We start from the raw sequence: 24408 nt of genomic DNA, 5'->3' as shown, positions 1-24408 counted from the left end.
CCAAAGTTTTAGAAATAAATTCTTTTAAATCTCCCACATCAAATTCTTTTTTCTGAGTTTGTAGCTGTTGAGCAGGGGGAAGTTGCGTTTCATGTTTGTGTGTGGGGGATCCCCCCCCCAATGCCTTCCCTTCCTGCTTCTTTGAAGCCATCCTGGCTCGTGATCTAGTTTTTCTAAAGAGGGAAGTTCCTTTTCCTTTCCCTCCTGCACAAAGACTTCTAAAAAAGTCCCCCAGATTTGATCAAATAAGGGTTAAAATAAAGCAAAGTCCAATATTGAAAAGGGAAAAATTTCCCAGTTGTTTCTCTTATAACAAGCAAGGCAACTTTGTAGCAACTTGGAAACTTTGTAACAAAGCAAAGTAGCTTCACCAATCCACACTCGCTGACTCGTTAACTCTGAGGCTAGGCGCCATGTTTTTTCAAAGCACTTTCACTCACTCGCATTTTCTCAGATTGAAAAGTCAACAAAGTGCTAATACTTGCGTTTCCAAATTTCAGGATTCAGTAGTTTCGCTGTTTATTAAAGCTGGTTCTTTCGCTTTAAGTTTCCTGCAGCCGGCTTGTTCTGCAAAAGCAGAATCGTCCCACGTCGCCCGGAGTTTCAGCAGGTTGGGAGGGAGCCACGCCTGTTCTCTCCCCAGAAACTTCCCTGGGGGGTTACAGGGGCTCAACCTGTGCCCTGCGATCTCTCCTTCTTCAATCCTGTGGATTTAGAAGTTTTCGAGCCACTTCTTCGTCTCGAAGCGGCTCTACAGGCGGCGGGGCTGGCGGAGCTTCAAAGAGCGCCGCCGTCGCCGAAGACAAGGAAACCGGAAGTCCGCTATCGAGAATCTTGTTAGATGCCTGCTTTATCATTTTTCCAGCCTCACATATACCGAGTTTCCAAAATATTTTGATTTATTTTTATGCTGCAATGGAACTATTTAATTTATATTTTCTTTTTTTCCCTTTATTGTTTATATGCTATGCATTTTAACCACTGTTTTCATTTTTGAAAAATGGAATTGATGAAGAGTCCTAAATTTGAAGCATAAGTATAGATTTCAAAAGGAGTGGGGAGGAAATCACACATGGAGTTGTTGTTGTTGTTGTTGTAACTGCTTAGGCTCCTTAGTGTACTCTCTAGAAACAACTAACCTAGCATACAAATTGGCATATAGACACAACCTAGCTGGATGACTGATATGTTCTGTGCAATCTGTCCAAAAACACAAATCTTCAGTAGTGTTTTTCCTTGACTTTTCCCTAAAGAGTTAGACAGTTCTCCAACACTTTGTGAGTGTTGTTTTTCTTGTCCTTAGATTAAATTTATTTCTATTTTTTTATATCTGTATAATATTTAAGCAGAAGAAAATATGTAGATTTGAACAATGTAAGTATAGTATTGTTTATTAAATATTTTCTGTCTTTCAGACAATTGTCACTGGCTAAAGAGCTCTTGAAATACTTTACAAGGGAATTGAAGTATTCTGTGCATATTTGAAACCGCTTTGTTAGCCTAAGGTAAAACATTTTTTGAAAGATTACTGTTTGAGTTTTTGTGCATAGCATTTGGTAGCCATATTAACTAATAGCATATTGTAATTTTACTGAAGAAAAAATTTATTTTCTTGTCAAGAATTAAATACTATGCTGTTCCAAAGAGAGTGACTGTAACAAAAACATGTTAGATCTTATGGGCTGGTGCTATTAATGAAATAAAATGATAAAGTAATGGCAATTAAAAGTGCTTTATATTTATATATTTATATAAATCTAAGTGCTATTGCTATTGCTACATCTGATTATACAGTGCATTTAGACTTAGAGTTACTTTGGCCTGAGGTCCAAAATAATATTTCCTGGATAAAGAAATTGTATTATAATTTGATTACATTATATTTCTTTATATCCTCAAACCTTCTAAGTCTTCAATTTGCTGAAATTATATTTTCTCATAAATCTCTACTTACTCCTTATTAATTAGAGATTTAGCATCCATTAATTAATATGAATACTAAAGGTATTATTTGAAATCTATATTTCAGAGCCAGATTGGATAGCTCAAATCTGTGTGGGTAGCAACTAAAGCATGTAGAAGGAATGGCTGGAATAAACATAGGTGATCCTTGACATACAACCATTCATTTAATTACCATTCAAAGTTACAACAACACTGAAAAAAAGTGATCTACAACTGGTCCTCACATTTATGACCATTGCAACTTCCAGACATGGGATCAAAATTAACTTGGCACCTGGCATGTATTTACAATGGTTGCAGAATTCCAGGGTCAAGTAATATCATTTGCAACTGTTTAGTCAGCTTTTGACAAGCAAATTCAATGGGAGAAGCCAAATTTGCTTCACAACTATGTGATTCACTTGGTAAAAGAAAGCAATGGTAGTACCAATAGTAATAAGCACTTGGAGCACTACCTGAATACTATCAACATTGATAAATCATCATCAGTCAATTGTAAAGACAGCTTTACTCGGAATAGCTCACATCCCACGACGATTCCTTTAATATCCATGAAAATTCAACTTCTGCCTATCCCAGTTCCTTGGGAAGGACTCAATAGGTGTATTAAAAAAAATACCAAATCCATTTTGAACATCTGGTTGACTGTATGACCAACCATAAACATTACAACCAACCATAATAATAAAAATAGTAAGAATACCCCAATTATTTTTTGTAGAACTAAAGAATGCTAACAAATTACATGAAACATAAACTACAGAAACACTTTCAAATGAAGAGTTAATTTCAAAATAAGGGCCACACTAAAATGCAATATAGATATGATATAGGAAACGGAGATCATGTGCTGTCAAACTTTATTTTAATAGCCTTCAATTCACCTACCTATCCAATATTGGCAACAGTGATCTTGATCAGTTCCAATTATCAATCTAATTATGGTAGTATGTATCTTGGTCTCCTATATTTCTATAAGGTCCTTTATAGGAATGGGCTTTGAAAGGGATTCAGGCAAGGCAGTTTGTTCAAAATGCAATAGCTAGATAGATTGTTTTTTGTGCATGAATTTTAAACTATTTAAACCATGTTCTTCCCATCTGATGGCAATTTCACTACCTTCCAGTCTGTTTCCTTCTCTGATCATAAAGGCCATTGTCTCTTTTTATATAGAGATCAGGGGTGCTATTCAGCAGGTTCTGACAGGTTCTGGAGAACCAGTAGCAGAAATTTTGAGTAGTTCGGAGAACTGGCAAATACTACCTCTGGCTGGCCCCAGAGTGGGGTGAGAGTGGAGATTTTGCAATATCCTTCCCCCTGGAATGGGGTGGGAATGGAGATTTTGCAGTATCCTTCCCCTGCCATGGCCACCAAGCCACACCCACAGAACCGGTAGTAAAAAATTTTGAATTCCACCGCTGATATAGATTGATAATATTTTCAAAAGTCCTGTGATAGATTCCTTCAACAAGAGAGGTTTGACTGGAGAGAGAAGTTAAGGAGAGGCCTTTTTTCCTGACAACTTTATTCTGGGATTCTTTTCCAAAAGAATCAAAGAAGAGCAACAGAAGCATTCTTTCTTAAGATCAGGTTTTAATTCTGCTATAATACTTGTGCTCTTCATTTTGTAATCTGATTATGATTTCTTTTATTTGTAAACCAGTCATTTTCATGTTGCTATGGCTACCACATCCTGTTCTTGCTGCTAGGAAACAAAGACTTCCATAGGCAGATGCCCAAGACAGAAGGAACAGAATCTCCTTCACTTGTGACAACTTGTTGCAAGACAGTTTCAGAAATGGAGGTGAACAAAGCAGCAGGAGCATCTGCCCTGGCTTTGTAGGAGGGAAAGGGAAGAGAGAGATAAGGACTATCAGCATCAGATGCTACCTTAAAGAAAAAACATTTTCTAGAGAAGTGATGAGTTCGTAATATTGTGAGCTGAATTTAATGTTACAGTATATATGACTTAATATCCTCAAACCTCTTAGAATTTTGCTAGATGAAGCTAAATATAAGCTGGGTTTTTCTGCATATTGACTTATTTGTATAAAATATAAAAGAATTTGATTTACCCCAATTAAAACAATAAATCAAGGGAGGGACTTTAACAGGGTTCATAGTTTTTCAAAGCATCTCAAAATCTTTTCTGCTACTTCTGGTTGCAGACAATCTATAATGTTACAATTGCACTTCTGTATATGGAAAACCTGGAGGAGTGAGGTGGAATGATGGTTTTGTTGGGCTTAGTGATCTGAGTAGCCAAGAAATGTGTTTTCTTTCCTTCTTAAGCTCTGCCTATCTGAGTTTTTTTTTGGGGGGGGGTGACAAAGCTAGTGTTGCTTTGGCTTTCATCCACTTCTTCAGCCAGCCACAAGCTTCAACTTTGCTCTTGTATTAATGAAATGATATGCTTAATGTGCTGATCCTGCCTAGACAAGTAGACAAGCTGCTCTTACCACTCTGAATATGGGCTCAGGGCTAATCATCCAGTCTGCAGTCTTAAATTAAACCTTCTTTTTTAAATTCTGCATGATTGGACCGAGTTTAAATCTTTCAATGAGTAAATAAATGTGCATCATGCTAATATTTTCAAATGCTGGCTTATATGTTTTTAAGAATACAAAGATGGCAATCTATGAAGGCCACCTGTTCCATGCCAGCCTTTTTCTTTGTGGTCTACTAGTTTCTGTAGCAGAATAACACAATAACAGGATTGGAAAAGACCTTGGAGGTGTTCTATCCAAACCTCTGCTCAAGCAGGAAACCCTATACCACTTCAGACAAATGGTGTCCAATTTCTCCTTAAAAACGTCCAGTGTTGGAGCACCCACAATTTCTGGAGGTAAATCATTCCACTGATTAATTGTTTTATCTGTCAGGAAATTTCTCCTTAGTTTTAGGTTGATTCTTTCTTTGATTAGTTTTCATCCATTGCTTCTTGTCCTGCATTCAGGTGCTTTGGAGAATAATTTGACCCCCTCTTTTTTGTGGCCACACTTTAAATATTGAAACACTGCTATCATATCACCCCAGCCCTTTTTTCCATTAAACCAGACATACCCAATTTCTGCCACCATACTTCGTGTGTTTTAGCCTCCAGTTCACTAACCATCTTTGTTGTGCTTCTCTGCACTCTTTCTAGAGTCTCAACATCTTTTTATATCATAGTCACCATGATATAAACATATGACATATAAACACATGAACAAATGGCATTGCATTTCACTGTGCAAGCCTGCTTCAGCTGCCTCTGCTTGCAATCCAGAACTGAAGTGTTGTTTGTGACTGCCTGAGAGAGTCATCCTTGGGAGGGGCCAAGCTTCTCACTGACAATGACAATCCTTTGGTCACCCCACAAAACTCCTCCTTCCGTAAAAGACAAGTTATTCTTTGAAATTCTCTACAGAAAAGAGCAAGAAAAGTACCTTTTCTTGGTACCCAGAAAAGTAATCAGATGCTAATTTTAAAAATGATTTTAAAAGTGTTTATGTTTAAGCTGGAGTTGGATTCTTCCCAGGATTGTTCAATACATTTTAAGCTGTGTGCTAGGTGCTGCTTTGCTACCTTTTCTTATTTCTGCTACTTATGCCTTAAAAGAATTAGAGAAAAATAGATTGTGTGAAAAATCATCAAGGCATCCAGCTGAACCTTGACAGCTAATATCCTCTAAAGGGCCTATCTGCCATTTTCATCCCATTGTGTCAGAAAGTGAAACAACTGCAGTAATTTTAATACTTTCCATTCAGATAAGTTTAAAAAATGGATAGCAGGTTGCCTTTAAAATGCACCTATGGCAAATCCACTGCTGTGTTTCCAATACTAACATCTGTGGATTGCTATGAAGACACCTTAAACACAACCAAAATCCAGAGTAATTTTCTGGTTTTAGTTTATGATTTTTTAAAAGTGAGAGTAGTTGATTCTGCAGGAAGATACAGATGCTGTTTATCTGAATCATAGACCAGAACTGAAGAATAAAATGGCAAGCATCCAAACAAATACCTTTGATAGTATGGCCTGCTCTGTGACTAAGACTAAGACTAAGCTTGTCGATTGAAAGGTTGGCAGTTCAGCGGTTTGAATCCCTAGCGCTGCGTAACGGAGTAAGCTCCTGTTACTTGTCCCAGCTTCTGCCAACCTAGCAGTTTGAAAGCACATAAAAAATGCAAGTAGAAAAATAGGGACCATTTTTGATGGGAAGGTAACAGCGCTTCGTGCGCATTCGGTGTTTAGTCATGCCGGCCACATGACCACAGAAATGTTTTTGGACAGTGCTGGCTCTCTGGCTTAGAAATGGAGATGAGCACCACCCCTAGAGCCAGAAATGACTAGCACCCATGTGCAGGGGAACCTTTACCTTTTAAGTAATTGAAGTCAGTATCTTGGGATATATTTGCCATTCTCAGTTTTTATTCACTTAATTATGAATCTTTATTTTATTCTTTGACCATTAGCTATTTCCCTTATATGTTTAAGAAATTCTAAATTAATTTTATTTATTAAAGGCCAGGACATCTGTAGTGGGCAAATAAGCCAAAATATGTTTGCAGACACAACCCTAAGATCAAAGCTCTGCCCCTTTTTTTATAATGGAAACCTGCTTTAAAGGCAACAGCTTTGATTGTCTGACTGTGGCCACCATCTTAAGTTTTTTGAGCCACCCTGCAGATGTTTCTATGTCAAGATGTGCCTCTTTTGTTTCTCCTGGTTTCTCCTGGTTCAAATACAACTTGCTTTCTCTCTTATCCAATCTAAGCCTTACGCAATCAAGAACTGATCAAGTCAAGAGGTAGTGATGACTTGTAATAGAAGCAGCTCTTTAGGAGAATGAACTTTGATTTTAATAGGAAGAAAAATGACATCTTTATCTACTTATTCTCTGGGGGCAAGAACTCTTAAAAGATCCACCTGGGGAAATAAATAGACGTATAACTTTTTTTTGTAAAAACTGTGTTTATCTCTGAAAATGAGCAAAAGTACTAAATTCCTGTGAATCTTCTGTGTATTATTTTGAAGTTTCTGTATACTGTACATTAGCATAAGACCCAGACTAAATATGCTACACGCACATGCACACGCATGTATTTATTGTGATAAACCCCTTGTAGAATAACACAAAAAGCATTTGCTCCAGTATTTTCATTTATCTTCATTACTGCAATACTAAACCCTTGAGAGGAATTCAGAAGGAAAGCATTGTGTATTTACTTATAGTAGGGAGCGTGGTGGCTCAGCGGTTTAAAACGCTGAGCTTATCAACTGGAAAGCTGACAGCTCATGTTTGAGACCCAATTGCCGTGTGATGGAGCGACCTCCCATTACTTGCCCTAGCTCCTACACACTTAGCAATTCGAAAGCATGCAAATGCGGGTAGATAAATAGATACCACTTCGTGTGAAAGTAGCAGCGTTCCATGCTCCTTGGTGTATAGTTGTGCTGGCCACATGGCTATGGAAATTTCTTCAGATAACCCTGGCTCCCTCAGCTAAGAAACGGAGATGAGCACTGCCCCTAGAGTCGGACGTGACTGGACAGGAAAAATCTTTACCTTTATTTACTTATAGTACTTGATTTGACTTGTCTACCACCAACACATTAACCACTACTACATTAAGCACTCGTTTCAAGTATAAATTCTGAGCTTTTCAGAAATGTCAGACAATATAAGAAATGTAATTTTATTTTGCACACATTGTTCAGAGTCACACTGTTATAGAACAATATGTTATAAAAAAGAAAAGAAAAGAGGATGTCCATTTACCTTGATTGGATGACCAACTAATTTTATGTCCAACCAGAAAAAAAATAAGTCTTTAATTCTGTTGTACCAAATGTTGTTTTCTTTGGGAAACATGCATATAGATAGCACTAGCCTCCTATATTTGGGTTCCAAGAATCTGGATGGCCACAGGTAGCAGCAAAGAGATTCAGTAGATTAATTTGCTGGTAACTGCAACCAGATATTTGCATCCCATAAAGACCAAAGCAAAATCCATTCTTTGGCCTTGTGTCTCACATTTGGGTTTTAATCTGATGCTGTCCATGCAAAGAGAAAGATCTAACAACACAAATAGGCAGAACTTGTGAGGTGGTTGTTGAAGTTGAAGATTTTCAAATTTTGGAAATGGGGCTACTCTCTTAGTTCTGAACAGTGACGATTTATGGAAGACCCTTTTTCACTGGAAAGGCTTAATGTCACAAAAAAGTGTCTATGATATCTGGTAATACCAAATCTATAAAGTACATTTTGCTATCTGTTAACAAACATGGAATGAGATGTCATATTCTCCAAAACCTAGTAAATCTAACTTTGTCAGTGCAGCAATGTAAATGACACAAATTTGGTTCAATGATATATCATTTGCATGTTGATATCATTATGCAGTGCAATGTAAATCACAATAGAATTTGATCCATTGTGAGAAAAATCTGAGCACCGAAGTCCAAAAACCTGAGCTTTGACTGTAAATTAAATTGCTCACAATTTAGCCTAGCGCAGTAAATACCCTCTAACTGGCAGCAAATTTTGATGACCTTATAGCAGACCTTATATGGCAGCTTTGATCAGTATCTTTTAAATGAAAATACAAGATAGAGAACCATTTACAAGCAAAACTGCAATTTTATCAGTGAACGGTGGTCCTCTCTTTATTAACAGATTTTTAAAAGTACAAATATATATTGTTTGCAAGAAGAGGAGAAAGGATGCAAAGGTGGAAGAGATTGGGAATCCAGCATTCTTGGAGAATTTATGTGCTTATACTGCTGTGAAATGTGGATCTAGAAAAATAACCATAAGCAGCAAGAATCCAAATACAAAAGCCATACTCAGGTGGGGAGAGGGGGGAATCAAATGTCTATGTCAAATGTTATTTGCAGTAACCATGTTTTTGAAAAAAAGCAAACATGGCACAAATGCATCGATTTCCTGTCATTAGGGTACTGCTTTCTACAACTGGTATTTCTAAAAGGCAACATTTTGTAATCCATTTAGTTTAAGAAATAAACATGTAACTTGTTCTTTGCTTACCAATGGACGGTTGATGTTCTTCCAATGGATTATGCATTAGCCACCTGTCTTTTTGTATTTCAAAATTGTTCTTTCATTCTGCTTTCCCTAGAATAAATAAAATCCATCTCTTACTGTTAATTTATTTTTACTCCTTCTGAAGCTAACCATGAAATGACAGCTTTTCTCCTTATAAAAGCTGATCCAGCAATCTTTTTATTAAATCACATGGATAATCTTCTTGAAACTAGACAGATAAAATGTACAGTCACCCTAAAAGTTGAAAGTGCATTTAACCTTGGCTCAGTTGTCTTAGAAATACTAGCACTTTGCAGAGCTGATAGCCACAATTAATGAAAAGCTTTCTGTTATATTTAGCCGCCTTTTTAGTTTGTTTATTTCAGAGACTGTTTAGAATAGTCTCCTGAATTATTTCAATAAAAAGCAAGAGGAAAGGTTACCATTATACATAACTGAAAATTAAAAAATAACCATCGTGTGAACAATAGAATAATATAGAATTGGGTATATATGTTTAATTTAAACAAGTAGAAATAGCAACTGAGAAATGCCCCTTAAGAGGGCATTAAAAATACATCCATCTATTTCCAATAGCTTCTTTAACCCTTGAATATGCCACATGTTTTGAAATAGGTACTTTTCACTGCATTCCTTAAGAAACCAACACTGGATCCTGGAAAGGTTTTGTCCAGTTTTCATCTTTCCTTTTTGAAAAAGTGGTGGTTTACAGCACCAGGAAATTCTGGAGGAAGCAGATTATTTAATGGAGATGGCTGGTTAAGGAGTGTGAAATTAAATAAATAAATAAAATTTGGCCCATTTTCATTTGGTTTTCAGACTGGGTTTCGGTATTGAATCAGCATTTGTTGCATTTATGGATGACCTTTGGCAGGCATGGGATGGGGGTAATGAACCTATCCTAGCTCTCCTTGAGTTGTCAGTGATCTTCAGTACCATCAATTATTACATCCTTCTGGATCAGTTCGAGGGGTTGGGAGTTGGAATCATGATGTTATGGTAATCTCCTCCACCCAGAGCCAGTTATACTTGGTTGGTGAGCTAGAGACCCCTGTTGCAAGGTTCATTGGGGCTCTACTCTCATTTCTTTAAAAAAATCTATATGAAACCACTGAGCAAGGTAACCTATCAACATGGGACAAGGTCAATATGCTAATGATATCCAATTATAAACCAGTGTCCAGAGCCAATCAAATGATGCTATCAAAGTTCTGGTGTCTGCAGGCTTTGAAGATCTGGATGGGGAGGAACAGGTCTCAGTTCCATCCTCATAAGATGGAGTAGCTGTGGGTGTTAAAGCCACCAAGATCCAGTGATTTCCCATTTTGTCCCTGAATGAGGTAGTACTGCTCAAGCCAGTCAACTTGAGAGTCTGAACTTACATCATTTCCTAAAAGAGCAATGGCAACTATGGCTATGAGTGCCTTAATACTGGTTCATCTTGAATGCCAATTGTGCTGATTCCTGGACCAGGAGACTCTAATAGGCCAGAATATTTGCAAGACCATCTGCCTTGTTATATATGGTATATACTATACCCTGATATAGTATCCTTGACATGCTTCAGGTCCCTCCCATTAGAAAATATTATTTCATGGGACCTAGGAGTTGTGTTTTCTGTCACATTGCCTGCCCTGTGGAACACCATCCTCCCAGAGATCAGGATTGACCTAACCCTCTGGCTTTTTGTAAGGCATTGAAGACTTTAATGTAGAATAGAATAGAATAGAATAGAATAGAATAGAATAGAATAGAATAGAATAGAATAGAATAGAATGGAATGGAATGGAATGGAATGGAATGGAATGGAATGGAATGGAATGGAATGGAATGGAATGGAAGGGAAGGGAAGGGAAGGGGAGGGGAGGGGAGGGGAGGGGAGGGGAGGGGAGAGGAGAGGAGAGAAGAGAAGAGAAGAGAAGAGAAGAGAAGAGAAGAGAAGAGAAGAGAAGAGAAGAGAAGAGAAGAGAAGAGAAGAGAAGAGAAGAGAAGAGAAGAGAAGAGAAGAGGTGTTCGAAGGGACCTTGGATGTCTTCTAGTCCAATCCCCTGCTTAGGCAGGAAACCCTACACCACTTCAGACAAATGGTTATCTAATCTCTTCTTAAAAACTTCCAGTGTTGGAGCATTTACAACTTCTGGAGGCAAGTTGTTCCACTGATTAATTGTCCTAGCTGTCAGGAAATTTCCCCTTAGTTCCTTTTTTTAAAAACAAAATTTAATATAATAATTCCATTTTCAATTAAACAGTATGTTGTCTGGGTACAGATATCTTCATAAAATAATAATCAAGATTTACAACAATATTCATTACATTAACATTGATCCTATAATATTAAAATAATATTAAATATAATAATCATAATATTTGCTTCTCTCTCTTAACATATCTTCTTATTTCACTAATCTTTTTCTTTTGTTTCCCTGTTTCTAACTTCCATTTTTGTTAACTAACTATTGATAAAATAAGTCCCAGGTCATATAATATTCAGTTTGTTCTTTTTCCTTAATTGCTAGCATTAGTCTATTCGTTTCTGCACATTCTAATGTTTTCCTGATCACATTCTCATCTGTGGGGATCTCTTCACTTTTCCAATTTTGTGCAAATACAATTCTAGCTGCAGTTAGTATATGAACAATTAGATATGCATTCCCTTTACTATACTTTTCGGGTAAAATCCCCAACAAGAATGTTTCTGGCTTTAAATCAATATGCTGTTTTATCATTTTTTTCCAGCCATGTATGTATTTTTTTCCAATATTTTTTTGCCTTTGAGCATGTCCACCACATATGATAATATGACCCAGGTATCTGGTGGCACTTCCAGCATTTAGCCGACTTATCTTTAAACATCTTTGCCAAAATGCTGGCACAAAATGCCATCTATAAACATCTTATACAAATTTTCTTTGTATGCAGTTGACATTTTAATTTATAGTTCCTGTCCCACATTTTTTGCCATTTGTCTAACTCTATTGTAAAAAACCAAAGTTTTTTGCCCATACTATCATTGTCTCCTTCACTTGTTCGTCTTCCAGTTTAATGCCCAATAAGTAGCTATACGTTTTCTTTATCAATTTTTCTTCTGTCCCTGTTAATATCTTGTCTAATTCTGTTAGTTCTTTATAAAATCCATATAGTTTAACATCTTTCTCATATCTAGAATGAATCTGCACTTGTGAGTACCATGTCATATCAATCCCTTGATCACTCAATTCTTGTTTAGTTTTGAGTTCCCTCTTTTCATTCAAAATGTCTTTGTACCTAACAATATATTCCATGTTAATAACATTTGGGTGAATCAGTGCTTCCATTGTTGAAAGCCAAACTGGTATCCTCAAATAATGTTGTTCTCTAATTTTTCCCCACACTAAGAATAATGTCTTTGAAAGTAACCATGTATTTTATTTTTCCCATATCACAGGAAGGCATGCCAGCCCAATTGCAAATCGTGCCCCTCCAAAATCAATAGTCTTGTATGCCTCAATACAATCCATTCTTTCACCCATATAAGTACCGCAGCCTGGTAATATAATTCCCAATTCAGTAGCCCAAAGCCTCCTCTATTCCTTGAATCCTGCAGCATTTTAAAGCTTATTCTTGCTTTTTCCCCTTGCCAGATATATCTTAATATTACTTTATTAAGTTCCTCAAAGTATTTTTCCCCAATTTTATCAGAATTGTTTGAAATAGATATAGTAATCTCAGTAATATATTCATTTTTATTGTAGCTATTCTTCCTATTAATGATAATTGCAGATTTTTCCATTTCTCCAAATCTACTTTAATTTGTTACATCAGTTTATAGCAATTATCTTCCTTAATAGTTACACATCTTGCTGTCAGATGAATCCCTAAGTATTTTACTTTCCTAGTAATCTGAATATCTATTCTCGTCATTAACTCTTTTTTCTGCATGTCTGTAAGATTTTTAATTAATATCTTAGTTTTCTCTTTATTTATTTTCAATCCTGCCACTTCGCCATATTCCCCTATTTTTTAAAATTAATTTAGGCCCTATTTCTTGTGGATCTTCCAAAATGAAGACTAAATCAAATGCCTGTGGTTTATATTTTTCCTTTTTTATTTCCATACCTTTTATCTCTGCGTCTTGTCTAATGTTTCTGTTTAATACTTCCAGTGTCAATATGAATAATAGAGAAAACAAGGGGCATCCTTGTCTTGTACCTTTTTTAATGTTAACCTTCTCTGTCATATCTCCATTTACCATCACCTTTGCTGTTTGTTTATAATATATTGCCTTAATCATGTTAATAAATCTCTCCCCAAAATCCATATCTTTTAATTTTGCTAGTATAAACTGCCAGTTCATATTGTCAAATGCTTTTCCTTTTTACAAAGCTATTCAGGAATCAAAACATTCAATATTACTGTATCCCTTTTTCCTTCTTCCTTCTTATTTTCAAACTCCAAATAATGTCACTGGGTTTTTTTTTTTATTGTAATCCCAGAGGAGTATAATTATAATCCCCAAAAAAGAAGTAACACTGTTAATTGTAATCCAAGAGTTGTTAAACTGTTGACCCTTTTGTTCTTCAAAAAGTATTCTCTTCTTCTCTTGTTAAATTTATAATCCACCAAGCCCAAAAATTCAACCACCAACTATCTTCTATCCTCTGAGGGAGAGTTCACAGAGCAAAAAATAAAAGAGAAGGAAAATATTTTGCTGTTCTCAGCTTTATCTGTTTAGCTTCCACTTGAGTTCCAAGAGCTACACTATTTTAAAAAGTCTCAGTGTTTCACGCTCTGTCTCAGCTATCTAACATAAACAGTTTATTGATGCAGGTGTTCTTTGTTATAACAGCCAGTCTTTATCTTCTTCAACCTCTCAAAGTTATGTTTTCTTCCTTTCTCACTTGCACCTCTCAACATTTCCCTCCGCCTATAGGTGTCACTGTTGCTTTGTTTCTCTCCCTTTTCTTCCTTTTATTTTATATTATATTATCCTGTCCAAGTTTTTTCAAAAAAGGTTCTCTAGATCCAAATGTTTTTTTTTTTAATTTGATTTATATGGCGCCCTTCTCTGGAGACTCAGGGCGGCTTACAATGCGTTAAGCAATAGCCTTCATACTTCTTTATATTTATACAAAGTCATCTTATTGCCTCCACAAACTGGGTCCCCATTTAACCTACCTTAGAAAGGATGGAAGGCTGAGTCAATCTTGAGCCTGGTGAGATTCGAACTTACAGTAATTTCAGACAGCTGGTGTTAATCACAATGCTTTTAGTCTGCTGAGCCGCCAGGCCCTTCTATGATCCCCAAAAGCTTCCAAGTTCATCAATATTATATTTGAGGTTTCCAGTCCGGCTTCCTAGTTTCCAAGTTCCTTCACTCTTTTAAAAAGTTCTCTTATCTTTCTTCTAGTTTTAAAAATGGCTCTCAAGCTTGCTCACCACTTTTCTTGGGAGGTGGGAGGAAAACAATTCCACCTCCTCCTTTTAAGTTCCCACTTTCACCCAGACTAATTTCCAGAGAGCTCGTTTCTCAATAGAAGTCAGAAGTTAGAAATCTCTCACTCAGATCATTCACAATGTTCCTCGGTCTTTCGTGCTTTCTTCATCGGTGGCTACCACAGCTTCGGTCAGACACGCAATGGCTGCCCTTTTCTTCCTGCCGGATTGAGAGACTCCTTTGGATCGATCAGGGAGCTTGCGAACTCCCTGAGATCAATAGAGCGTGCTCTCTTCATCACCCCTCCAAGGTGATTTAGGTCCATCAGAACCTTCTTGAAGTTCAAATTTCAGTGCGATCCCATTGACCCCCATGGAGATGCATCGTGTTGCCGCGACATCATTCCTGCCCTCTCATTTCTCCTTAGTTCTAAGTTGCTTCTCTCCTTGATTAGTTTCCACCCATTGCTTCTTGTTCTATCTTCAGGTGCTTTGGAGAATAGTTTGACTCCCTCTTCTTTGTGGCAACCCCTGAGATATTGGAACACTATTATCATGTCACCCCTAGTCCTTCTTTTCATAAGACTAGACATATCCAGTTCCAGCAACTGTTTATATGTTTTATCCTCGAGTCCCCTAATCATTTTTGTTGCTCTTCTCTGCACTCTTTCTAGAGTCTCAACATATTTTTTACATCACGGCGACATATTCCTTCAGACACATGTACCTTCAGGCCAGGGGTGGGTTCTAAAAAATTTTACTACCAGTTCTGTGGGTGTGGCTTATTTTGTGGGCATGGCTTGATGGTCATGTGACAATTATTTAGGATTTAGCAGAGGTACTGGTCTACCAGGCTTTCAACTGCTTGCAGAGCTGTACCGATTTATCCATTTATTTTTGCAGGCATTGGTCTACCCATTTATTTTTGCAGGCACCGATCTACTCATTTGTTTTCTTTTAACACTGATCAGCTGTAGGGCGGCCCTTTGAAGCCCCGCGGCAAGAGTTTAAACAGTTTTTTTCCTTCTAGTCATCAGCTGGGACTCAGGAGACAGCAATAGATTGGGGGTGGGGTCAAATAAAAGGTAAGAATAATGCAGGGGGTGGGGGCGGGGGGCAGAACCGGTTCGGTGACCTCATATCATGACCACTACCGGCTCGGCGGAACCGGGCCGAACTGGGAGGAACCCACCACTGCTTTAGGCATTTGGGCCAAGAACCAGCTCTATTTGTGAATTAGTTTGTTTTGATTTGTATGAAATATTTTGGATCCAGGCATCACATCATATCTATGATTACGATGATTGGGGATTTTTTTAACTGGTTTTATTGTTTTGTGTTTAATTGCTTAATCTTCTGTGCACTACTCAGTAATTAGAATTATATGGATGGCTATATAAGTTGGATAATGCGAGCAATCAAGAACTGGTTACACCACAAAATAGAAATAGTAGTGAAATAGCAGTAAAATATGAAGAAGCCAAAGTGCTCTGCAACTTTAGAATTCAGACAGATAAGCGCCTGTCATAAAACATCCCAGATGTAATAACTGTTGATACAAAAGACAAAGTAGTCTGGATAGTGGATGTGGCGGTACCTGGAGAAGAGAAGAAAAAACTGGAGAAAATCATAAAATACAAAGACCTGTAAATAGAAGTAGAACCACTTCTACTACTTAGCAAAAGAAAGCAAAAATAAAACCAACAGTAATAAGTGTCTTGTGTGCAATCCCAAAATATCCGCACAACCACTAAAACACCATTGCCATTGACAAAATCACCATTAGTCAATAACAAAAGGCAGTTTTACTTCAAACAGTTTTACATTCTGCAACAATACCTTTAACACCATCAAACATCTGCCTATCCCAAGTCCTTGGGAAGGACTTAATAAGTGTATAAAAATGTCAAATCCAGTCTAAACAGCTGACTGACTCTGTGACAAGCATAATAATGAAGCATATTAAAGTGCAATAAACACTTTTGCTCTATTAATTCAATTTTGTATGCTTTGATATTATTAATAACACATCTTTTTGGCCTTTGCAGAATTTCTATGCATTTGTCTTTTTTGTAGAACCTGCAAACATTTGCTCATAGAAGGTAAATAAGGAATGGTTTTATAACCCCAAGGACATCCTAGGAGAAGAAAGTCAATTACTTGGATATGATGTCTTAGGGGACACTTTCTTAAACTGTTTCTCTGAAACAAATAAGAACTGGCATTTGCTTTTCCCTTTGAAGATTTAAGTGCTCTCTCTGAATGGAAATCTAACCTCTTTGTGTGTGAGAGAGAGGGGGGGAGGGCGAGGGAGGGAGGGATAGAGAGGGAGGGAGGGTTAGAGAGAGAGGGAGGGAGGGAGAGAGACAGACAGACAGACAGACAGACAGACAGACTGACTGACTGACCGACTGACCGACTCCTGGCAACTATCTAGATTAAAGTTTTCTTGGCAAGGTTCTCAGAAGGGGGTTTGCTTTGCCTTCCTCTTAAAGCTGAGACAGAATGACTGGCCCAAAGTCTCCTAGCTGGCTTTGTTCCTAAGGCAAAAACGAATTGTTGTTTTTTTTTTGCAAAACATACTGTAAAAAAGGAAAAATTGAATTTATAATGCTCTTTAACAAATATTTATATTCTTTTTCCCTATCCGATCCCTAGGTAGGGGCATGTTGCATCCTGTTTTCTGGAAGCTATAAGTGTCAGGATGAAATTAGCATTCATCAGTCACTATTCCAGCTGAACCAATTAAGCTGAACACTATTGGACTAGGAGCTATATAAATTCAGATTTCTCTGTTTTGCAAAATGGACAATTCATTTTTAAAACATTCAAAATAGAAGTGTATGGTTAACAAAAAAAGATTTGGTTTGATCACTGTATGTTCAAGATTACTAACATTATTTTGATGGTCAGAAACATAATTAGTTATGTTCTTGATATGTACTCTAGGTTCTAGTTAGGAATTGCTATCTAACAAATCTCTTTTTTGATGTCACCACATTTTTTAAATCAATTATTTAATTTCAAACCAATGTATGAATTTCCTAACTTCATAGTTATTGTCTTGTACTAAATGACACAGCTATGATAGTCCTAAGTGAAGATAATGAAAAAGTAACAAGGATTTTAAAAAAAACTTCCTTTCTTTTACTGTGTTTCCAAACACCATCTTAAATTAGAGTCATACCTTGGTACTTGACTGCTTTGAAACTCGTCAAATTTGGCACACAATGCATTTTGACAAGAAAATGTTGTCCCAGTACTTGTCATTTGTTTGATACGGGACACGCAAGCTAGAACTTGTCAGTGTCAGTTGCCTCATGATTCGCTACCATTTCCAGCTGAAACAGAATCACGTGTGAGTCATGCAGTAGCTCTTGCCCTGTAAACATTCCTTGTGGGCTAATCTTAGCTTCTGTGATCATTTTGTATATCTTTCCGCTTTTTAAAAAGTAAAGTTTGTTTTATTTAATCTAAATATTAATTTTTAGGTTTATTTCTCATGTAAAATAACGATATACAACCCTATCTTTTGGCCTTAAAAATGTGCATTGTCCTTGGTTTGGGATGCATACATTTACTTACAAAATTTTGTTTGGTACTCAGCATTTTGGGTACTTGTCATGCCTCCTGGAATCAATTAACAAGTTCCGAGGTACCACTCTTTAAGTACTGGCAGAGTTTTTTCCATGGAAAAAAATCACTGTTCATGTCCCTCATAAGGTAAAGGTTTCCCTCGCACATATGTGCTAGTTGTTCCCGACTCTAGGGGGGAATGTTTCAAAGCTGAAGAGCCAGTGCTGTCCGAAGACATCTCCATGACCATGTGGCCGGCATGACTAAATGCCAAAGGCGCAGGAAACGCTGTTACCTTCCCATCAAAGATGGTCCCTATTTTCTACTTGCATTTTTTATGTGCTTTCGAACTGCTAGGTTGGCAGAAGCTGGGACAAGTAATGGGAGCTCATCCCGTTATGCAGCAGCACTAGGGATTCGAACCGCTGAACTTCCGACCTTTCAATCGACAAGCTCAGCATCTTAGCCACTGAGCCACCACATCCCTATGTCCCTCATAACTACATTTTTAAAAAGTGGTATGAGAGATTCTTAGCTAAGATTCTGGACAGCAACTTCAAATCAAAGAAGGCAATTCTGTATTAGATTGACTCAAAAATTCATTTTTTGTTCTTAAAGTGTCCACTACTTTCCATGAATATTGTTGCATCAGAACAGCTTGATCATTTTGTGATTGGAGGTTGAAATACCAGAAAGTACTCTAAAGTGTAATTGAAGAATTAATTAAAAAATAATCTTCCTCAAGCAGAAAGCACCTCTAAATTCATCCTCTGAAATTGGTTTTCCTGATTGAATTATATAAAAGTTAACATATGTGAAGGAATAATTATCCAGTATTTGGTTCCACTCTACTAGAAAATCCATAATCTAAAATAAGAGTTTAATTTTAATCAAAATCCAAATCGTCTTCCTCTTTTTATAAATAAGTAGAGCTGCACATTTATTTCTGAAAGAGGAATGCCATCTTCTGGTGGGAAAAGATAAAGTGTCATTGAAGCAACTTTTCTAACATAAATTATTGCATATCAAGAAATTGGAGAATTCAGAGAAATTCAGCTACTGAACTATAGTTTCTACTATACGGGCATAATATGCACTAGATGTACTTCATATATTCATATCTGTATATTGTTTCAACCAATTAAAATATATGCTTATTTTATTAATTATGTCTGAATGTGTGGAGTATAAGAATAATACTCCCAATATACAGGTATATTTTATCCCTATATTAATGCAACTGGATGACACAAGTAGTATGATGCTAATAAAAACCTGTTGCACGGCCACACCTAAAATTCATTTATGTGCAATCCAACAAATATTTCTCAGTCTTACACATATGGTTAGAATGCCTCAAAAATATAGAATGCTTTGTCAACCCTTTGTTTATCACACCTGAGTATGTTGTGAAATAAAATGTAAATTTAAGAATGCACTCAAACTGGTTTCACTAGTGTCTTCAAAGCCATTCTTGAAGTGATCCTGTCAAGTATCTACTCTACACACACACACACACACACACACACACAGGGAGGGAGAGAGAGAGAAATGACCTCATGCAGTATTCTATTCAGAAAAATTATGGTTATATTTCATTTTTAATTACTTGCATTAAAAAAAATACCAGAATCTCTCTATTTGAACACTGATACTACAAATCAGTGTTAATGTTTTAATGGTTTTAATGTTTCCTATTTCCTTAGTAATCCATTTCATTTTCGGTCATCTTTTCTACCTATATTAATAATTCATCTAGCTATACTTAACAAACTGAGTTAGTGGTTTGTTTGTTTCAAAAAGAGTAATACGTTGTAAGGAAGGGAGAAGCAATTGTATGTAAAATATTGATTCATTCCACAGTGCTTTTAAATTAAGCTCAGGGCTTCATAAATGTAGACTGAAGGCTCCATGCATGCTTCTGAAATTTTCTTTCATCATTTAGAGTAGCTCTGCTTTTTCAAGATATGTTTAATTACACAATAGTTCTACTCCTATCTTAGTTAGTATATTAAGCCATGGTTTACTTAACCACAGTTGGGTTCATTAAACAAACTAAATAAATATGACTTATGAACCATTATAATAGAAAGCCTTAACTTCCCACATCATTTTGGCTTAGTGTTATGTAAACCCAGCAATCATTGGAAACCACAAGACGGGCAGCCTAAACATTGAATAAATAAATAAATTTTGCAAACCCTAAATTGCATTTAAATCTAGGCTATTTAAAATATAAGATTATGTATTTTTATTTAGAAAGAGTAAAATGTAATTAATGAAAAATGGAAGCTATGGGATGGTTCTTCTATAAACCTAACCAATGTGCTATCTTGTTCAATATGATGTGGCTAGTTCTTCAGGTGTACAATGTCATCTGCTCATTCCTACATTGTTTATTTTTAATATAGACTTCATTGCAATGATAATGATTGAAAGGCTCTGCGTATTCAGTATTATTGACTCATTGTCATATTGTAAATTCCTTCATTTGGGTAACATAAATACAAAACATATAGTTAGAATAATATTTTATTTACTATGTGAGCAGCTCAGATAATTGATGCATGTATTTTAGTGCATTCAAAGTAGATCAGATATAATAACATATTATTAGATACTGTATAACAATAACCAGGGACAATCATCAAAGAGAGTATTTCTACCTGTATCTTTATGTTCTGCAGAATCACTGTTTTGATTAACCTCCATCCCATACCCACACACCCAAAGTAGTAGAGCAAATTCCACTAGGATGGCACCTGGATGGCCTTCATTTTATTCTGTTATTTTTGTGAACCTGCCAGAGAAGATATATCCTAAATAAATTCTGAAAATCACCCTAAAGAGAGGGAAAAATAATTAGGATTGGACAACATATTGTGTAAAATATGTAAGATCATATGTAATGTCACTTATATCTTTCTTCCCTATGAACCTGCATGACTCTCATTCATGTGGGAAGCACCCTGTTGCAATCAACATTATACTCCTCAAGATCAACTTTCCAGTGACTTCACTAGCAAAATCTGGAAAGAGGAGGGGTTAAATATATCACCTGCAGAAAGCTCTCATTTTCAATCCACTGATCATCCCAATTGTACTACTGCACCTGTTCTAATTGCTCTGAATGGTAAAGTGGGACACTTCGAATTCAATAGTAATCCTCATGATTTGGAAACTATAATTTTACCCATGAGTCTAAATAGGTATTTGCATTTCTTATGGTTACATCACACTGCTGATGCATGTTCAAGTTGCAATTAACTACCAAGATCTTTTTTCTCAATTACATTAAAACAGCTGTTCCCCATAATATACTGTACTTTTGTGTTTCATCTGTTTCCCGTTTCAAGAGCTTCACCTGTTTGAATTTCATATGTCCTTCTATTTACATCTCTAATCTATCATTTATTTTGAACTTTATTTCTGTCTTCTACTGCAGAGATTCTTAATCTCTGTGGTGTTGTGACTCCCTCCATTTAACAAAGCAACAACGGGCAAAAAAATAACTGAAACAATGCCAAACAATTATACAATCCAACCTCACAGAACAGAACCAGATAAAACATCAGATTCAAAAAATACCCCTCAGTGAAGTTATGAATGCATTCATCCTCACATGGTCTCTGAAGTTCAGGCCTTACCTTTGAAATAGCCACTCTTACCCCACAGTACAATCAACATTTGCTTACCTTCATGAGCAGTCTTAACTCCACCTCTGGAGCAACCTGCAATAGTGTTCCAAATCTAGATGAATTTACAATGTGCCCCAGGCTAGGACCACAGCCTGGGCCTTTCCCCCCCTACAAGTGATCTAGCCATGGGCAGCCAAGGCTAAATTTCTGCAAGACCACACTGAAGCTTTCAAGAACAGAATCTGGGGCCTCTTTTATTCTGCCCAGATACTGATCAAACACAGGAGGGCATCCCAGAGTCCATAGGAAGAACAGGAGCAAGTTCTAGCAACAATTCAACCCTCTCCTCAACTAAAAAATTGTAAGTCCAATTTGTTATGACTTCTTACAGGGTCATGATTTACAGAAGAAGAAAAAATCTACTCTATGGCATTAGCTAATTTGTATAATTTTGTGTCATCTGCATATTTAGGAAGCATCTTCATGCAAGCTATATATTGAAAACCTAAAAGTGCTTTTTCAAGAGGCAACTGGACTTTCTGGTTTTTCTCTGAAGACGTTTTGCTTCTCACCCAAGAAATTTCTTCAGCTCTGAGAAGCTTCTTCAATGAGAAGTGAAACATCTTCAAAGAAAAACCAGAAAGCCCAGTTGCCTCTTAAAAAAGCACCTTTGGGACAACTATGACCTGGATGACTGAGAATCTCCACATATATATTGAAAAGTAGATGGTCCAAGATAAGCATTTGTGGTGACATCAATATTTCAGCCCACTGATATATCCTCTTTGTCTGTGATTTTCAAGCTAATTATATCTTTTTACTTAATTTAATAAATTGAATATCATATGTGAAATGTTTTACTAAATTACCTATTTTTTTTTTAAAGGAAAGATTACTCTGATAAGACTTATTTTTAACAAATTTGTGTTGAATAAGTATTGGTAAACAATTAAGCATTGTTTTCAGTGTGCTTACTAATCAATCTATTTATGAATTACTGTAGAGTCTATCCTATCCTTTACTCACCTGGTACTTCAGAGGTCCATGAATGCCATTTATGAATTCCACAGGTGCTCTAGTATCTAGAAATTCAATCTGGGTGATTTTGGCTTAATTATTCTTAATTTAAGATATAGAAAGATGCTAAATTTGCTTGGCTTGTATCTGTTGTCCTTGTGTCTACTAAAAGATCTTTCCAACCTATAGTACTCCAGATAACTCTGGTATTAACTCTGCAAATCTCCAGCCAATATAACCAAAATGCTTTATACTGAAATAAAATAAAAATAACATGTTCCCCCAATATTTTTCAGCATTATTTTATTTGACAGGCATTTACAACGTTCCATTCATATGCCTAAAAACATAAAAATAGACCTTCTTTCAGCTTATAAAAGAAATATATAAGAACTTTTGACATTGGCAGGTCATTATATTATGTACAAGAACAATGGCACCCTCCAAGCACAGGACATCCAGCATTTCACAGGCTTATTGTATTCCACTGGGGACAGCAAAAGCATTGTAATGTCTAATAAGTTGGTACACAACTGATTTAATTTTAATATGATGAGATACACAGGGCTTAGAAAGCTTTTTAATAAAACGGTTAAAAAATAGCAAAAGTTGAGAGAATAAAACTATCAAAATACTGAATATAGTGCACTGAGAATCAAACAGGTGACACTTCAATACTGGTTGGGACATAAGACAGCAGATGGTACTGGGTAATATTTCCCGTTCATGTCACCAAACATAGCCATAGCTAATTATACAAAATGTATTTCCTAAAGCTACTACAAAATTTTAGATTTTCAATATACCTACTAATGTTTCAAACAACAGTAGGTCCGAAAAGAATCCCACTTGAAAAACAAAACCCCTCAAAATCCTCCCATTTTTGCAGAGCAAAACAAAGACGGGGAAGCCATATAAATATTTAAAAAGAAAAAAGTGCTTTAAAAATTATTTGGAAATCTTTGATTATAAGTTGTATCTGTACCCTGTTATAGATGTTTAAGTAGGAAATTTTAAATGTAATTGAAAGTTGCCTGTTTAGTATATTGTTCGTATTATCTAATAGTGTGGAGAGGGAATCAAGTAATAATGTACACTAATCTCACATGGATAAGATGAGGTCAGCTTTTCTGGCCATAAAATATTTAATTTTTCCTGAGCCTAACTTGATCAGGCAGGGAGGATCAAACTCACCCAAGGTGAAATCCTACCAACTGCAACAAAATCACAGCAGGGATTAAGTTAACCTCCTTGGATGTTCAGCTATTTGACATTGCTAACTTAATTCCAGTCTCAAATATGCGGAGCTGCCCACAATATTTTACAGAAATGAGAGTTTGTCCATAAAAGTTTGCAGTTCAGACTATACAACCAACATCTTCAAACCCTCTTTGAAAGGTTTGTTTTACAGCCCAAACTTGGAACCAAACACCACAGCCCTCTGTCATTGCATTTAAGGTTATAGTTTAACACTATCAAATCCCCATTCATTTGTGCCTTTGCAATTTAGGTATCATACAGAAAACTATTTTCAAGTGTTGAATTTTGATCTCTAAAGTTGAAAAAAAAGTTCTGCATTGTTATAATTTTTATGTAAAACTAGAAATTCCAACATTGACATTAAACTAATCACAGACCAAAAAGAACTCAGCACAACATAAATTCCAGATTTTCCCTCACACATCCCTAAAATACACATGGCATCACCAAATCCAGATATTTTTCACTTCGCAACAGGAAGCTTTGTGA

The sequence above is a fragment of the Pituophis catenifer genome, unplaced genomic scaffold (genome assembly GCF_029215685.1).
Source record: "Pituophis catenifer annectens isolate HBS135680 unplaced genomic scaffold, rPitCat1.0.hap2 SCAF_4, whole genome shotgun sequence".
Lineage (NCBI taxonomy): Eukaryota > Metazoa > Chordata > Lepidosauria > Squamata > Colubridae > Pituophis > Pituophis catenifer.
The sequence above is the reverse complement of the archived record's forward strand: the minus strand, read 5'-3'. Positions refer to the sequence as shown.